Here is a 17,001-nt window from a genome sequence, read left to right on the forward strand (position 1 = left end):
TTTTTTGATATTATTTTGCAAGGAAGTTAATTTTTTATCAATTTTCCCAACGGTTCCGGAAAACCTTTCACTAGCGTTTTGTATTGCTGTTTAATCGTATCGATTTGCTTAGTGACATGGGCGTGTTCCTGTTGCGTTCTTTCTAGAACAATTCCTTGTAGTACTGCAGCATGAGTTAGATAAGCCTTCTGCCATTTTTCCACGAAAGCGGGGTCATCTTGATACTCAGATGGTTCCTCATATTTATGGAAACCCCTTGCAGAGATTTGATCATGTTTGTATTGCTTCAAAGTCTCCACTGTCCAGAACAGCTTGACTTCCCTCTCGCATAGTCGGTCTAGTCTGGTTTCTAATACCCGTGCACCCACCGCTTTATTGGTTTTAGATGCTACTGACAGATTCTTAAAGAAGTTTGTCAGATCCGTCCTTCCTGAAGCGACTGTGTCATCATCTTCCTCAGTGATATCCTCCTGGATTTCTGCTTCCTCATCCATATCAATGGAATCCCCTCGGCTGGACATATTCGTGTGCTCTGGCAGTCAGTATAGACGGATCAAATCAAAAAGTGATAGGTTGCCGACACTACAAAGTCTCTAGCCGTGTTACTGGGAGAGAGGATGGACGGATGTTCTATAAGCCACCTTGATATTATAACAGATACTGCGTGCTCATGACTGAATAGCGAAACATACACATTGGATCAGCATCAGAAAAGGAAAACAGTTGAATCAGGCACTGCAGTAATAACTGATTTAATGGTGTTTCTGATGGTGAATAAAATCACCATTGCTGTATCAAAAATTGTGACATTCAAAAAGGTAGGTACAAAACATCATCATCTGTAGAAAAATCGTCATGTGCAAACATCTTGTGCATTCAAACAGTTGCAAGAGGAGGATGTCCTACCATATCAAAGGTGGCGGTGGTGGGTGCAGGGCAAAAACGGTAGCCTAACGGCCGTTTCGCATGGCGGTGCTTCTTCCGAGGCTGATCCACGTTAGAACACGTGAATGCACAGACTTTTATTTCCTGTGTCATGAACTGGGGGCGGGTACGCTATGACGTACGCATTTCCGGCCGCATGCGTAAAAACGTAAGCGTCAACCAGGCGTTTACGGGAATGCGTTACCGTATGCGTAACAAAATACGCGTCGGCACAAACCATGCGTATCAGCATGGAAGGCATGCGGACGCGTAACTCTGTACGCACGCAATCAAAAAGGAGGCGTATTCACCATCTTAAAGGAGCTCATTGCTCCAGATTGCAGATTCAATCGTAAGAAGAGCCGTTTGAGGCTAACTGTGGAATACAATGACTCAAACGTGCATGTGGAACGTGGGATTGCGTGAAAACGCTAAAAATGCGAGAGGGAAAAGGGGAACTAAAGAACAGTGGAGACAATAATTACAGATATCATCAATCCTCATTGCAAACCTGTTTACAAAAAATTGCAGCATCTAAATTTACTTATCAAAAATGCATATTTTTAGCTTATAAAATAATCTCAGATGCAAAAATTGCTACATCTATGGATCTAGAAAACATGCCAAATCGTTGTGGTCATTAAACCCAATGGACCTAGGGCTTCACTTTTGATATCAAGAGCGACTCTTTTCTTAGTAAAAGTCGAGAGCAATCTCCTCCCCGTTTGGGAATCATGACTTGTGCCAGACCACAAAATTTCAACACGTCTGGATTGCTTTCATGTATTTGTCTAACATGCTCTATCATTCTCGTGGCGCCTTTACCGTTTTCAATGGAACGCCAATGTTCTTGTATTCTCTCTTTTAGGGGGCGTGTAGTGTTGCCAATATAAAATCGGCCGTAAGGGCACCACAGAGCATAGACCACGAATTTAGTATTACAAGTCATTAAGTCACGCACTGTCCACTGCAAGGCACCTACGCGATACAACGTTCCGGTACACATAAATTGGCAGTGGGAGCAAAATTTACATCTGTGGTTGCCCTTCGGCAGACATTTTTGTAACCAATTCTCAATGGGATTGGGCGATGCTGATCCAATGTGTATGTTTCGCTATTCAGTCATGAGCACGCAGTATCTGTTATAATATCAAGGTGGCTTATAGAACATCCATCCATCCTCTCTCCCAGTAACATGGCTAGAGACTTTGTAGTGCCGGCAACCTATCACTTTTTGATTTGAGCATTCATGTTGAATCTTGTGGATTATGCCCCCTTTGTACCTCATGCCCCCTTGTGCCTCTTGTGTCTCCCTGTGTCCTCCTCTGTCCCCCTTGTGTCCTCTATGTGTCCACCTCTGTCTTCCTTGTGTTCTCCTCTAGTCCATTTGTGTCTCCTTGTGTCGTCTGTTTGTCCCCCTGTGTCTTCGTATGCATGGGCACAGTACAGGAAAGCCCCTAACATTGCGGCAGGTTGGAGGTTTGTATTGGCAGGCGTTCACAAGTCAGGAACTCGCAGTGACTTTTTCCCCCCACTTTTGGGGTAGAAAAGTCTTATAGTCCAAAAAATACAGTAAATGCAAAATAATAGTAATGTGTGAAAGTGGTGTGGACATTAGAAAGCAGAGACTGATGGGAGTGAATCAGTGATCTCTGTTTAGTGCTGCGAAATATATCAGAGGTATATACAGTTAGGTTCATTAATATTTGGACAGGGACTAAAAAAGAAAAATATGCTGCATTTAGCTTATCAGTCCAAGATCAGTTTAAAAGCAAAATGTTAGATTGACAGCCTGTTTTCAAGATGGTGTGATCAATTTGGCCTAGGGAATTCCAAAATGTGACCATAGCTTAAAAAGGAACTGCCGACAAGATCAGTTAGAGGTGATTCAATTTTATCAGGCATGGTATACGGCCTATGGCTGCTGATGTCTATCTTCCATTAGGTGAGCTGCCATTCTTTCTTCCCACTCTCCTTTTACTGGCGGCCTGCAAATGGGACACTGTATTTTATAGCACTAGCTCCAACTATGAGGTGGGTAGAGCTTCAACAAGAGGAGGTTAAAGCCAGAGAGCTGAATCTTCTTTGTCTGGTGGGAGTACCACTGAAACTTACAAGTACTGGACCAGGGGCAATTATCATCAAATCACTGCTACATGCCAACAATTTACCAGACAGATAGTTTATAGATGCACATGTGGGTGGTCACCTGCTTGGAAAGTGTTGTCATAGGGACTTTTTGTGATACATTTGGGGACATGCAATTTTGTAACAGCAATGCAAGGAAGTTTTTTCTGGGTAAAAACATTCCTTGCTTAACTTACTTAAAATATGTGAATTGGACTTAACTAGACCCTATAACACTTTTCAGGATTTGCCACCCCTTTTTCCAGGGAACCCCCAGATGGTGAAGGGGACAAACTTTGGTTACGAAACAGGAGACTTGGATACATGCTCCTTTGTATTGATTTTCCTGGCCACCAAGACTGGGCACCCCACCCACCACCACCCCACTCACACCACCATACCCCTGTTGGAAAGAAATGGGGCCAAATGCATTCACAAATATACCTGGTAAAGGACCATTATCACAAAAAAGTGTAACATTTAAAATACATGTAAACACATACAAATAAGAAGTACATTTCTTCCAGAGTAAAATGAGCCATAAATTACTTTTCTCCTATGTTGCTGTCACTTACTGTAGATAGTAGAATCTGACAGAACCAACAGGTTTGGGACTAGTCCATCTCTTCATGGGGGATTTTCTATATGGCCTTTATTCTTTATAAAGACACTCTTAGAAACGGATTACTACAATGATGCTGGCTAGCTTCCCTGCTTGATACATACTTTTTTTGGGCAGTTGGACAGAGCAACTGCCATTCACTAGGTGCTTTTGAAATTAACGAAAATACTGAGAACCTCCCATGAGGAGATAGGCTAGTCCAAAACCAGTCGGTTCTTTCAATTTTCTATTACCTACTCATATTGGATGGGGGAGGTTAACTGGCTACCTATACTGATGGGAGGGGGTAGCATTTGGCTGTCTATTCTGGATGGAGAGGGGTCATCTGGCTATCTGTACTGCAAGGGGGCAAAGCACCTGGCCTTGCCATAGCAATCACCCCTGTGACCCCTGCCATCGCAGGGGGGCCCAGATGCTTTGGGGGCCCCCCTCCCTCTCCCCAACTGCAAGTGCAGCCAATTAGCAAAGAAACCTCCCCATTCACTCACGTTATCCGCATGCAGGAGCATCTATAATTTTTTGCTGCTTCCAGAGGCTTCCATTCACCGGCTCCCAATCCTGTGGGGTTTGGAGACAAAAGAGGCCTCATGCTATCATTTTTGCAGGCACTTCCTATTAAGTCTAGCTATGTCCCTGGCACCTGGCTACCTATAATGAAGAGGGGGTCATCTGCCTACTTATACTGAAATGGGGAGGGGGGGGGGGTTTGGCTGAGATGCTGTTGGTCAGTGGGCGGCTGGTGACAGTTGCCCCTCAGCTTCTACAAATCCGTCCCTGTTGATGGGCACACATAAACAACCATTTGAAGTACCTTAATGGGACTTTCATTAACCTCCTGGGCGATCTGAGTGTTTTTCCAGAAGTGGAATATTGTTTATAGCTTTAAATGTAAAAGTACTGACACAACAATAACTATTATATGCATCAGTCACTCCCCTATTTTCTCTTGATTTCTTTTTCTATCAATCATCATCATCACATTGTCATGATATACACATTGCGGAATCTTGTCAAAATGTACCAATCACGGCTGGCTCGGCTTTCCCTAACCTTGATTGATGTAATAAAGATTTGGTTATCCTTCGAAATGTGCCTACATTTACTATTATTTTGTGATGATCGCGAGTTCTTTGGTGCTCCTATGTGGTTTCTTATCTTGGAATGAAGTATTTGTTAGTTGACCCCAAGCAAATGTAATTATCTATTTAGTGCTTCTCCATTAATGTGTATCCCCCAGTGTAGGTAGCCAGAAAGCGCCCACCCCCAGTAAAGGTAGCCAGAGAGCTCTCCCCCTAATAGAGGTAGCCCCAGAGTGCTCCCCTCCATTCCTCAGTATAGGTAGTCAGTTAGTGCACCCCCATCCCCTATGCATAGGTGCATTTCAGAACTCACTTTTCTGTGTAAATGTGCATATGATCTGGATCCCTGCTGCTTCTGGTCATAACATGGCCATACATGTTTCAAACAAATCAATCGATTTTCTTTTTATCTTTTTAGTGATTGATTATCTTGAAAAAAAAATGTGATTGAGGATTTTTCTATAAATATCTGATTGTGTATGTTAAAACATAAAAAATTTGTTTTTTTTATTACTCCATCATCATTTTATAACAATCATGAAACAGTTAGGCAGTTTCTGTTATTTCATGTTATAACTGTCACTTATCATGTCTTGATTCCAGCTGGAGCACTGAGCTCTTTCAATGCTTCCTGTGACTCTGTTATAACCATATATGTGGTACATGAGCTTGTGCCTGTATACCCTATGTAGCAGGCAGCTCTCTCCCCTTCTCCTCTATGCTGTGTGACAGCCCCTCCCGCACAATCCTACATCGGATGACACTGATATGAATAACCTTGAATAACTGGAGAGCAAATTCCTGTGCATGTTTTCCTTCTGTCCCAGCCATCATTTTTACATTAAAGAGATGTCAGCCTACTGTTTAATTCTGACATGAAGCCTGAATCAGCCGTGCTTCTTTCCCTGAAGCATCCTGTATTCCACTCCATCTTTTATATATCATTGTGCGTGGATCTGGCAGAATCTATCACATCGCTTGCTGTAAGGATGCTTCTGTGTTCTCAATTAACACATTCCTTTCCTGCCAGCCTGCTCTCTCCAGCAGATTGTGAAAGCACGAAAAGGTTCAATACATTCCTGCATCCTGATTTTACAGCACTCCCTGGTACTAGGAGGATGCTGAGATGATGCAGCAGTGATGCTGTGGATGCAGAAGGTATATCCTTTTTCAGAGCTGGTGCTGATGCTGAGCATGTGGTGAGGTCTCTGTGGCGCAATGGACGAGCGCGCTGGACTTCTAATCCAGAGGTTCCGGGTTCGAGTCCCGGCAGAGATGGTTCCTACCAATTCCTTTTGTTTTAACATAGAACACATATTATGATATCTAATTAAATTTACAATGAGCATCACTGCCGACATAAGATGATGGGATACAGAGACTGTTTAATCACAGATACTTGCAAATTGCTAGAAATGTATTTACTAGCATAATCTTGTTATTCAATATTTTACCCTTTTTATATGAAAAAATATGTTACATTAAAGTTTATATTTATTACTTTGTACTGTTTGCAGGAAATTAGATTGATTTTTTTTTTTTCCAAAAGCAGATTTTATGTGTGTTTTTGAATTGTTAAAAGTGTTTCACATTTTTAAACATTTAACAAATATAATAATGCTTATTTTTACGCATACTATATATTATGAAGATTACTTAATATACAGATAAGGAGGAGGAAGAGAGGGAGAGATAGAAGAAGACATGAGAGAAGTACAAAATGAGGAGCAGTGATATAAAAAAGTTGTTTAATCTGAGGATTAATCTGATAGATATATATACAAATTCTGTATAAGTATATGCACATGATCGAATGATTGAAACTCCAGTTTTGATATTTTCATTTATTTTTCCATTAAGTACTAAAACTGCTGTTTTTCCCCCTTTAAACTACAGTATTATCTGCCAGATATAACCTATAAGATACTCCTTGTGTTATTTTACGGATGGATGGATGGATGCTGACTATGATTTGGGATAACCCAAGGGATATCCCTGGTCAGTTACTGTGACAGGTGGAACACAATGGCAACTCCAATTGCTATGTCTTTTTCTTTCTTTATTGAAATCATTGATTTGACGTAATCTGAGACACTTAAGTTAATGTTGGCTAATAAAAGATTTCATTTTTACACTAAGCGTACATTTAACAAATCACCAACAATATACAATAACATTGTCAAAAGTAGGCTTGCCTCACACACCCCTTATCCTATAGAATATAATCCCTGGTCTCTGTGTCCATATGTCTGTGTGTAACGATCGGTGTAACACAGAGAGGATCTGATTACCGGTGATCTGCAGTATCACCGAGAATGCAGATATATACCCGATTATTGATGATCTGCAGTATCACCGATAATCAGATATATCTCTAACCTCTGGACACCTGAGAGATGAGAGTGTTTTGGTGCAACAGTAATACTTTGAGGACCGCACCTGAATATCAGGTGCTAGAGCAATAAGGAGTACTGCTCCGCAGAAAGTTCCTTCCGTTGGTCTGAGCTCTCCGCAGGGAGGAGTCAGACCGAGAGTGGGAAGGACAGAACGTGAGTGACACCAAAGAGGGAGTGTCACTGACAGATCTGTGAACTATCTCTCAACAGGAGAGATAGTTCTCGAGGTCGGGCAGGCCAGGTCGTTAACACACGGACAGATACAGGAGACAGATGCAGAATCCTAAGACTAGACGGGTTTGGCAACAGAGTATCAGAATGACAAAAGGTACAAAATCAGAGATCAGAAGAATGGTCAGGAAAGCAGAAGGTCATAACAAATAATCAACAATTCCTAGACTAAGGTGTGAGTTCCTTGGTCATCAACACCTTGGAAACTGGTCTAGATAATAACACAGATAATAACAGAATTTCCTAGACTAAGGTGTGAGTTCCTTGGTCATCAACACCTTGGAAACTGGTCTAATGTAACACAGATACTGACAAGGTCTGAGTGCTACCACGTAGTGATCGCAACACCAGACACCAGAAGAATGACCAGCACCCAGTATATATACACCAGCGCTCTCCTGCGCCTCCCCTAAGTGCTGGACCAATGAAAACTGAAAGAATTGTCGCCTGACCCCTCTGGCTGTCATAAATGCTCTGCCTCTCCGCGCGTGCACGCGTCCTTCTGAACCTGTGTGGACTATCAGTCGCAGCCACACCAGACATGTGTTGTAATGCCTCTGCTGTTTTGGATGCGGAATCCGCCGCACCGCTGTCCGAGCGTGCAGCGTTTTCTCCGCGTTCAGCAGTACTGACAGAAGTAGGCCTATGCGTTCAAACCGTCGCGTCGTATGCGGAATCCGCCGCCCTGTTCTCTGGGCATGCGGCGGTTTCTCCGCGCTCCGTCAAGCCAGTGAATGCAGGTCTCTGCGCGCAAGCTGCCATGTTGAACGCGGAATCAGCCGCCTTACTCTGAGTACTTGCGGCGGCTTTTCCGCGTTTTTTCACACTGTGTGCTGCCGTTATGTGCATGCGCAGTATGTTAATGGGGTGGGTGACTTCAAAGGGAGACACAACCTAGCTCCATTAATTTAATGGGACTAATAGGTAGTACTTCTGGTCATGTCTAGGAGAACTCATGGAGGAGCATGTGATTTGTTTGATCAGCTGATACATTTGCAAAGCTCTGATTTGCTGTAGTCACATCCTGCTTTGGTACATGATCAAAACTAGCAAATCAGGGACTTACATATCTCTCACCTGTCCAAACTGATCACATGCTTCTCCATGAGTTCTCCTAGACATGACCATCTCTAATAGCTAGTTGAATCATATACAGTATGCAATTCCAGAAAAATTGGAGTAAGGTTTAATTGCGGCAAGTATAGTTATAAAATGCAACTTTTAATATACAGTGGTGTGAAAAACTATTTGCCCCCTTCCTGATTTCTTATTCTTTTGTATGTTTGTCACACTTAAATGTTTCTGCTCATCAAAAACCATTAACTATTAGTCAAAGATAACATAATTGAACACAAAATGCAGTTTTAAATGATGGTTTTTATTATTTAGTGAGAAAAAAAACTCCAAATCTACATGGCCCTATGTGAAAAAGTGATTGCCCCCCTTGTTAAAAAATAACTTAACTGTGCTTTATTACACCTGAGTTCAATTTCTGTAGTCAACCCCAGGCCTGATTACTGCCACACCTGTTTCAATCAAGAAATCACTTAAATAGGAGCTATCTGACACAGAGAAGTAGACCAAAAGCACCTCAAAAGCTAGACATCATGGCTAGATCCAAAGAAATTCAGGAACAAATGAGAACAAAGTACTATAATTGAGATCTATCAGTCTGGTAAAGGTTATAAAGCCATTTCTAAAGCTTTGGGACTCCAGCGAACCACAGTGAGAGCCATTATCCACAAATGGCAAAAACATGGAACAGTGATGAACCTTCCCAGGAGTGGCTGGCCGACCAAAATTACCCCAAGAGCGCAGAGAAAATTCATCCGAGAGGCCACAAAAGACCCCAGGACAACACCTAAAGAACTGCAGGCCTCACTTGCCTCAATTAAGGTCATTGTTCATGACTCCACCATAAGAAAGAGACTGGGCAAAAATGGTCTGCATGGCAGATATCCAAGGCGCAAACCACTTTTAAGCAAAAAGAACATTAAGGCTCGTCTCAATTTTGCTAAAAAAAACATCTTAATGATTGGCAAGACTTTTGGGAAAATACCTTGTGGACCTTCGAGACAAAAGTTGAACTTTTTGGAAGGTGCGTGTCCCGTTACATCTGGCATAGAAGTAACACAGCATTTCAGCAAAAGAACATCATACCAACAGTTAAATATGGTGGTGGTAGTGTGATGGTCTGGGGTTGTTTTGCTGCTTCAGGACCTGGAATGCTTGCTGTGATAGATGGAACCATGAATTCTACTGTCTACCAAAAAATCCTGAAGGAGAATGTCCGGCCATCTGTTTGTCAACTCAAACTGAAGCGATCTTGGGTGCTGCAGCAGGACAATGACCCAAAACACACCAGCAAGTCCACCCCTGAATGGCTGAAGAAAAACAAAATGAAGACTTTGGAGTGGCCTAGTCAAAGTCCTGACCTGAATCCTATTGAGATGTTGTGGCATGACCTTAAAAAGGCGGTTCATGCTAGAAAACCCTCAAATAAAGCTGAATTACAACAATTCTGCAAAGATGAGTGGGCCAAAATTCCTCCAGAGCGCTGTAAAAGACTCGTTGCAAGTTATCGCAAACGCTTGATTGCAGTTATTGCTGCTAAGGGTGGCCCAACCAGTTATTAGGTTTATGGGGCAATTTCTTTTTCACACAGGGCCATGTAGGTTTTGAGTTATTTTTCTCACTAAATAATAAAAGCCATCATTTAAAACTGCATTTTGTGTTCAATTATGTTATCTTTGACTAATAGTTAACGGTTTTTGATGAGCAGAAACATTTAAGTGTGACAAACATGCAAAAGAATAAGAAATCAGGAAGGGGGCAAATAGTTTTTCACACCACTGTATATAGCATATAAGCAATATAGGTGAACAAGTGTATACGCATAACTTTCCAGACAGAATTCAGCTAAAAAAGACCTTTATAACACGGTGCATTAACAGGTTAGTAAACGCAAATCTGTGTAAACAGGTTTCTGTGAAGACATATGAATATTAAATGGCCAGAGAAAGTAACAAATTAAGATCCGTGGAAAAACACCAACCAAATACCTATAGAAATTCAGTTAAAGTGAACCTCCAGACTAAAAATCTACTCAGCAGCATTGAAAAGGCTTGGTGTTTCTTTAACAGTTTCCCAGCATCAGAACTTTGTGTTTCTTACCAAAGCATCATTTTTAGCTGCTTAGAAGCTAAGCTCCGCCCCATCAAAGAAAACTGCCCAGGCATTTTTCCCCTGATGCTGTGCAAAGCATGATTGGATTTCTGATGTTGCTGTTCTCGTTGCCTAGCAACTGGGAGGGGTGATCAGGTGACACAGGACAGTTGGAACTGTGTCTCGTGCTCCCTGTCACCTCCTTTTAACCTAAAAAGATGGCTGCACCCATGAAAACACAAACATTTGCCTGTTCTTTTAAAACAGGTTGGGTAAGAGATTATATTACCTATCTATTTAAATTAACATAACTAATGTAACTTAATGACAGTATGTTTGTGTAGGCTGAAGTTCCTCTTCAACCACTTCACCCCAAAGCAGCACTGTCATTAACCACTTAAGCCCGAAGGGTTGTTTATTTTTTGCATCTGAGCAACTTTCACCTCCCATTCATTTGCCAATAACTTTATCACTACGCATCACAATGAATTGGTCTATAGCTTGTTTTTTTCCGCCACCAATTAGGCTTTCTTTGGGTGATACATTTGGCTGAGAATTAATTTATTTTAAATCCATTTTAACAGGAATATTCATTATTTCTCAGCTTTTGGCCATTATAGTTTGAAATTAATACATGCTACCATAATTAAAACCCATGTATTTTATTTGCCCATTTGTCCCGCTTATTACACCATTTAAATTATGTCCCTATCACAATGTATGGCGCTGATATTTTATTTGGAAATAAAGGAGCATTTTTTAATTTGCGACCAACACTATTTACAAGCCCACAATTAAAAAATTATATTAATATACTCCTTTGACATGCATATTTAAAAAGTTCAGACCCTCAGGTAACTATGTATGGTTTATGTTTTTTTTATTATTGTTATTATTTTTTTTTTATTACAAATTTTATTGGGGTGTTTTTTAATGTGGGAGGTAAACAGCTAATTTTAAATGTAAAAAAATGTATTTATTCAATAAAAAAGTGGATGTGGGTGTAGTTTTACTATATGGCCACAATATGGCCACAGTCAAAAAGTCCTGGGAGCGATCGATTTCGCTCCCAGGAACAACAAACAAACAAACAAACACAGAACATTTATATCACGCTTTTCTCCTGGCGGACTCAAAGCGCCAGAGCTGCAGCCACTAGGACACGCTCTATAGGCAGTAGCAGTGTTAGGGAGACTTGCCCAAGATCTCCTACTGAATAGGTGCAGGCTTACTGAACAGGCAGAGCCAAGATTCGAACCCAGGTCTGTGTCAGAAGCAGAGCCCTTAACCATTACACTATCCAGCCACTGAACAAGAATGAAGACGGGAAACTTTTTGAACTCAGAAAAACCACAGCGTCTGATGAGACGCTGTCGGCTTTTCTGCGGGGGGCTTTGATCAATGAAAGGGATCTATAATCCCTTTCATTGATCGCTGGGCTAACGGCCGGCAGCAGGAGCGTGCACGGGAGCCCCTGCGGGAGCGCGCGCGGCCCGCGGGAGTGCACGCAGCCCAACTGGACGAGAATGTTCGTCCAGTTGTGCTTAAGTCGTTAAAAGGCTCTAGCAGGACGTTTTTATAAGTCAGCTTGTCATTAAGTGGTTAAGGAAAAGGAAATGGGGTTGGATAGACCACACATCAGAGGACTCTATGGAAAGAAGAGCCCTAGAATAGAATCCACAGATCAAATAGAAGGTGACCGCCTTGAAAAACAGAAGATAAGATCAGTGGAAGAAGAAATTAGGAAGATGGTGAAAACATGAAAGGAGATCAAGAGAATAGCAACAAATAGATGTGAATGCAGATTCTTCATGGATGCCCTATGCTCCACTGGGAGTACAAGGAACAGATGATGATAAGCACAGGCTGTGCTTACTAACCAGTTACCCCACCATGCTGTACATTTTGCAGGAGTTGGTTATTTGTTCTACTCCTTGTTAGAATGAATTGGAGCCCAGGACCTTTTTTTAAAAACAAAAGCTTTGCCTAAAATAACAGTAGTGTTTTCCAGAGAGATTCTTTTTTTTTTTTTACTGAGCCTAATTATAAAACTCTGAGTTGTCAGTTGCATTGCTTCATAGTTTAATACTGCTCTAATATCTAGTATGAACAAACTTCTATCAGGAAAGCTGCAGAGGAAGACATAACAATTTATTATATCTGCAGCAACTGTTATTTCTTACTCAGTGTCCTTTCTTCATTTAGAGAAAAAAGCAAGATGGCATCCCACGTCCCTTGCAGGACACTGTACCCTGAAGGAGCCAATGCTAGCTACTAGTAGCAAAGATAATATCAGCTGCAAAACGTGTCCAAGTGCAGTGGACTACTTTTCTGCAAGTGGCCACCAGGTCGCGACCCCTAGGATCACCCCATCCCCCGGAGACAAAGAGAACAATCGAGCCTGCAGTATAGAGATCAACTGCAGGAATCATACACAGGCACAGATCAGGGCAGGCGGCAAACCGGAGTCTCTGTGTAGCATGCCAACTGTCAAGGGAGGCGGCAATTAGGAGTAACAAGCCAAGTGTCAGGGCAGGCAGTAATTAATGAGCCTCAGCAAACTAGCAGTGTTCAGTAACAGAATCAACAGAAATTAGCAAGGTCAGAAGCAAGCCAGGTCTTTAACAGGTAAACACCAGTGCTGGTCAGAACTAACAGCACTGGCATTCAGGCACACATAACCCCTCCACTTAATCAAATAAAATAACTGCCCAGATCTCCACTTTACAGTCCAAAATAGTCTCAAACTCAAATTTCCCCATCCTCTGCAAATACAGGCAGAGGAAGAGAAGTGTGGTGAGCAGAAAAAACTGCAATGTATGACTTAGGACAGGCAACACTAAATACAGGATGTACCTTCATAGTTTTAGGCAGGGTTAACTCGAAAGCCACAGGATTAATCATTCTCTTGACAGGATATGGGCCTAAAAATTTCGTGCCAAGTTTTTTTAGAGGAACAACGCATTTTTTATGGTAGATGTGGATATTCATACTAAAACGCCAGGACCGAACTGAGGACACTCCCTTCTAAGCCTAATAACCTGGGTCTGGTTCTTTCTTGGGCTTTTGACAGTAAGTGACAGTAAGTAAGGAAACACCCGTGAAAAAAAATGATATATACTTACCTGGGGCTTCCTCTTGCCCTGAAAACCTATGTGTCCCTTGCTGCAGCTCTGCCCCAAGCTAGTCTCCCGGGGTACTGTCCGTAGTAGCTGTGCGATACCGAGTGGCGTGGCTGTGTGCTCACGCATGTGCAGAAGCAGCCTACCTAGCCGGGTCGGCGGCTGCTCTTGAGGGGACGCCAGGAGACTGGCTTGGAGTAGAGCTGCAACGCAGTAGACCGGCTTAGAGCATGGCTGCAGGTTTGTAGATCTAATTTTTTTACAATTTCTGGATGTTTCCTTTAAGCGTGGAATTGTTGGAGGATGAAAAGGCAAATCTATGTTGAATTGAATGTACTTGGGATTCTGGGACATAATTAGTGGACTAGATTATTGTAAGCAAATTCAGCTGCAGCTAGAAGAGTGGACCAGTAGTCCTGAGCAGCAGAGGAAAAAAATCTCAAATACTGCTCTAATAGCTTATTGGTACCGTCAGTTTGTCCGTCAGATTGTGGATGGTAACCAGAAGAAAGGGAGAAAAAAGTGAATCTTTAAACAAAGATCCCTCTGTACACCTCTATCAGATACTATATCATCAGGAATACCATGGAGCCTAACCACTTCCTTAAAGGACCACTATTATGAAAAAAGAAGGCAGTTAAAATCTGACAGAAATCTTTGTTTTCAACAGCATTTCCTGAACAGCAGTTGCAAAGTCTAACTGACAAAATAGTGTGCAAGTAAGTAGGAAGGCTGGCTGGTATCTTATTATTTTGGCATTTAAATAGCTGTTCAGGAAATGCTGTTGAAAACAAAGAAAACTCTGAGAATCTCCCATGAGGAGATGGACTGACCCAAAACCTGTCTGTTCTTTCAGATTTTAACTGCCTCCTTTTTCACGATACTGGCCCTTTAATGAAAATGTCAGCAATTTCACCTGTGGAAGGGCTACCACACATTGGCAAAAAGTGACTCATCTTAGTCCAGGCTTTCTCAACCAGGGTTCCCTGGAACCCCAGGGTTCCTTGAGCACTCTGCAGGGGTTCCTTGGCATTTTCCCCTATCGTGGGGAAAGTATAATAGAGCACATTATAATAGGTGGTACTGTAACAAGAAGCACTAAATTGGGGCTCAGGAGACAGTATAATAAGTGGCAGTGTAATAGGGAGTAGTGAAATAAACAGCTACACATACCTTTAAAGACCATGCTTCCTGAAAAATAAATGCAGGGGTTCCTCGAGATCAAAAAATTGTTTGCAGGGTTCCTCCAGGGTACAAAGGTTGAGAAAGGCTGTCTTAGTCGATCCACAACCACCAAAATAGACTTCAACCCATTGGAGGTGGTTATATCCACAATAAAATCTAATGATAACATATCCCAAGGATGCAATAGGATTGGTAGTGGTTCAAGGAAACCCCAAGGCTTAACTCTAGGGACTTTGGCTCAAGCACAGGTAGGGTAAGCTAAAACATACCGCCTACATCCTCCCACCATCTTTGGCCACCAAAAATCCTTTTGAACTAAATCAAGTTTTTACTGAAACCAAAATGCCCAGCAAGAAAACTGTCACGACAATTCTGCAACACTGAACTAGCTTCAAGGGAACCAAAAATCTTTTCTTTATGAAAAAAGATTCTTTGTGAGGTAGACTATTTAAGATTAGACTCAATGCATTGATGCTTGTTATGAAAGAGATCTGGCTAAATCCTCACAAAAATATTTGATTGTAAAATAGTGTAAGGTACAAGGTTGATGGGATCTTTAGGAAACATTTGTACAATGCATTTGCTTTGGCATTCTTAGACTCAGGGTCATAGGTTAGGTGGTATTAACCACTTAAGCCCAACTGGACGAGATTTTTCGTCCAGTTGGGCTGCGCGCACTCCCGCGGGTCGCGCGCGCTCCCGCGGGCCCCCCCGTGCGCTCCCCCGCTGCTGGCCGCTAGCCCACCGATCAGTGAAAGGGATTATAAATCCCTTTCGCTGATCGGACCCCCCCGGAGAGAAGCCGACAGCGTCTCTTCAGACGCTGCGGCTTTTCTGAGCTCTGGTCTCCTTTCTTCTGCCTGGGAGCGAGATCGATCGCTCCCAGGACTTTTTGATTCTGGCCATCTTGTGGCCAAATAGCAAATTACACCTAAAAAAAAAGTTTTAAAGATAAACATATAAATATATTTAAAAAAACCCTGTTTACCTCCCACACCAAAAAATACCCACATACAAGTTTAAATTAAAAAAAAAAAAAAATTACAATAATAAAAAAGGAGTATATCAATATGATTTAATAAATGATGGGCTTCTAAACAGTGATGGACGCAAAACGGAAAAAATGCACCTTTATTTCCAAATAAAATATTGTCGCCATACATTGTGATAGGGACATAATTTTAACGGTGAAATACCCGGTGCATATGGGCAAATACAATACGTGAGTTTTAATTATGGAGGCATGTATTATTTTAAAACTATAATGGCTGAAAACTGAGAAATAATGAATTTTTTCCATTTTTTTCTTATTCTTCCTGTTAAAATGCATTTACAGTAAAGTGGCTCTTAGCAAAATATACCACCCACAGAAAGCCTAATTAGTGGCGGAAAAAACAAGATATAGATCAATTAATTGTGATGAGTAGTGATAAAGTTATTGGCAAATGAATGGGGGGTAAAAGTTGCTCGGATGTAAAAAAAATTCAACCCTTCGGGCTTAAGTGGTTAAAATCTTGAAAAAATTATGACCTCACTTGACTAGGCTTTAATCTTTTGGCAGATCGGAGGTAGTCTAACTTTTTACGATCAGTAAATATCAAAATTGGATTAGATGCGCCTTCCAGTAAGTAACGCCATTCCTTTAGAGAAGATTTGATAGCAAGTCGTTTATTTTCCTCTGTACCATAACTCTCCAAACCTGGGGATAATTTATGTAAAAAAGCTAATGGGTGGAGAGTGTACTTAGTGAAAAGAACAGCCCCTACACCATAAGGTTGAGCAGGATCTACCAGGAGTACAAGTGCAGATGTGAAGAGTCTTTAGTTTTTCAAACACAACCTAAGCACTGTCAGACTATTGAAATGTAATGTTGGCTTTAGTCAGCTGAGGGAGTGGTGAAACAATAGCAGAAAAAAAATCATTAATTAAAGTGAAACCCAGAAAACTATGTAACCCCTTTTATGATCAGTGGGTGCTAGCCAATTTAAGAGAGATGTTACCATCCGTGGATCCAAAGCTACTCCATCAGTGGAGAGTATCAAACAAAAAACTAAATTTTTTTAAAATCACATTTTCCGGTTTCACATATAGTCCATGTGTTCCAAAGGATTGACTATTATTATTATTATTTCTTGTATTTATAACGCCCC

The 17,001-nt window shown here is 41.6% G+C and overlaps 1 non-coding gene across 1 annotated transcript; it reads left to right on the top strand.

Annotated features, from left to right (window-relative positions):
- Nucleotides 1–5,956: 5,956 nt before the first annotated feature.
- On the top strand, nt 5,957–6,030 carry TRNAR-UCU (transfer RNA arginine (anticodon UCU)). The gene has a single exon. It is a non-coding gene; the product is annotated as a tRNA-Arg (tRNA).
- Nucleotides 6,031–17,001: the final 10,971 nt, after the last annotated feature.

The sequence above is a fragment of the Hyperolius riggenbachi genome, chromosome 9 (genome assembly GCF_040937935.1).
Source record: "Hyperolius riggenbachi isolate aHypRig1 chromosome 9, aHypRig1.pri, whole genome shotgun sequence".
Classification (NCBI taxonomy): domain Eukaryota; kingdom Metazoa; phylum Chordata; class Amphibia; order Anura; family Hyperoliidae; genus Hyperolius; species Hyperolius riggenbachi.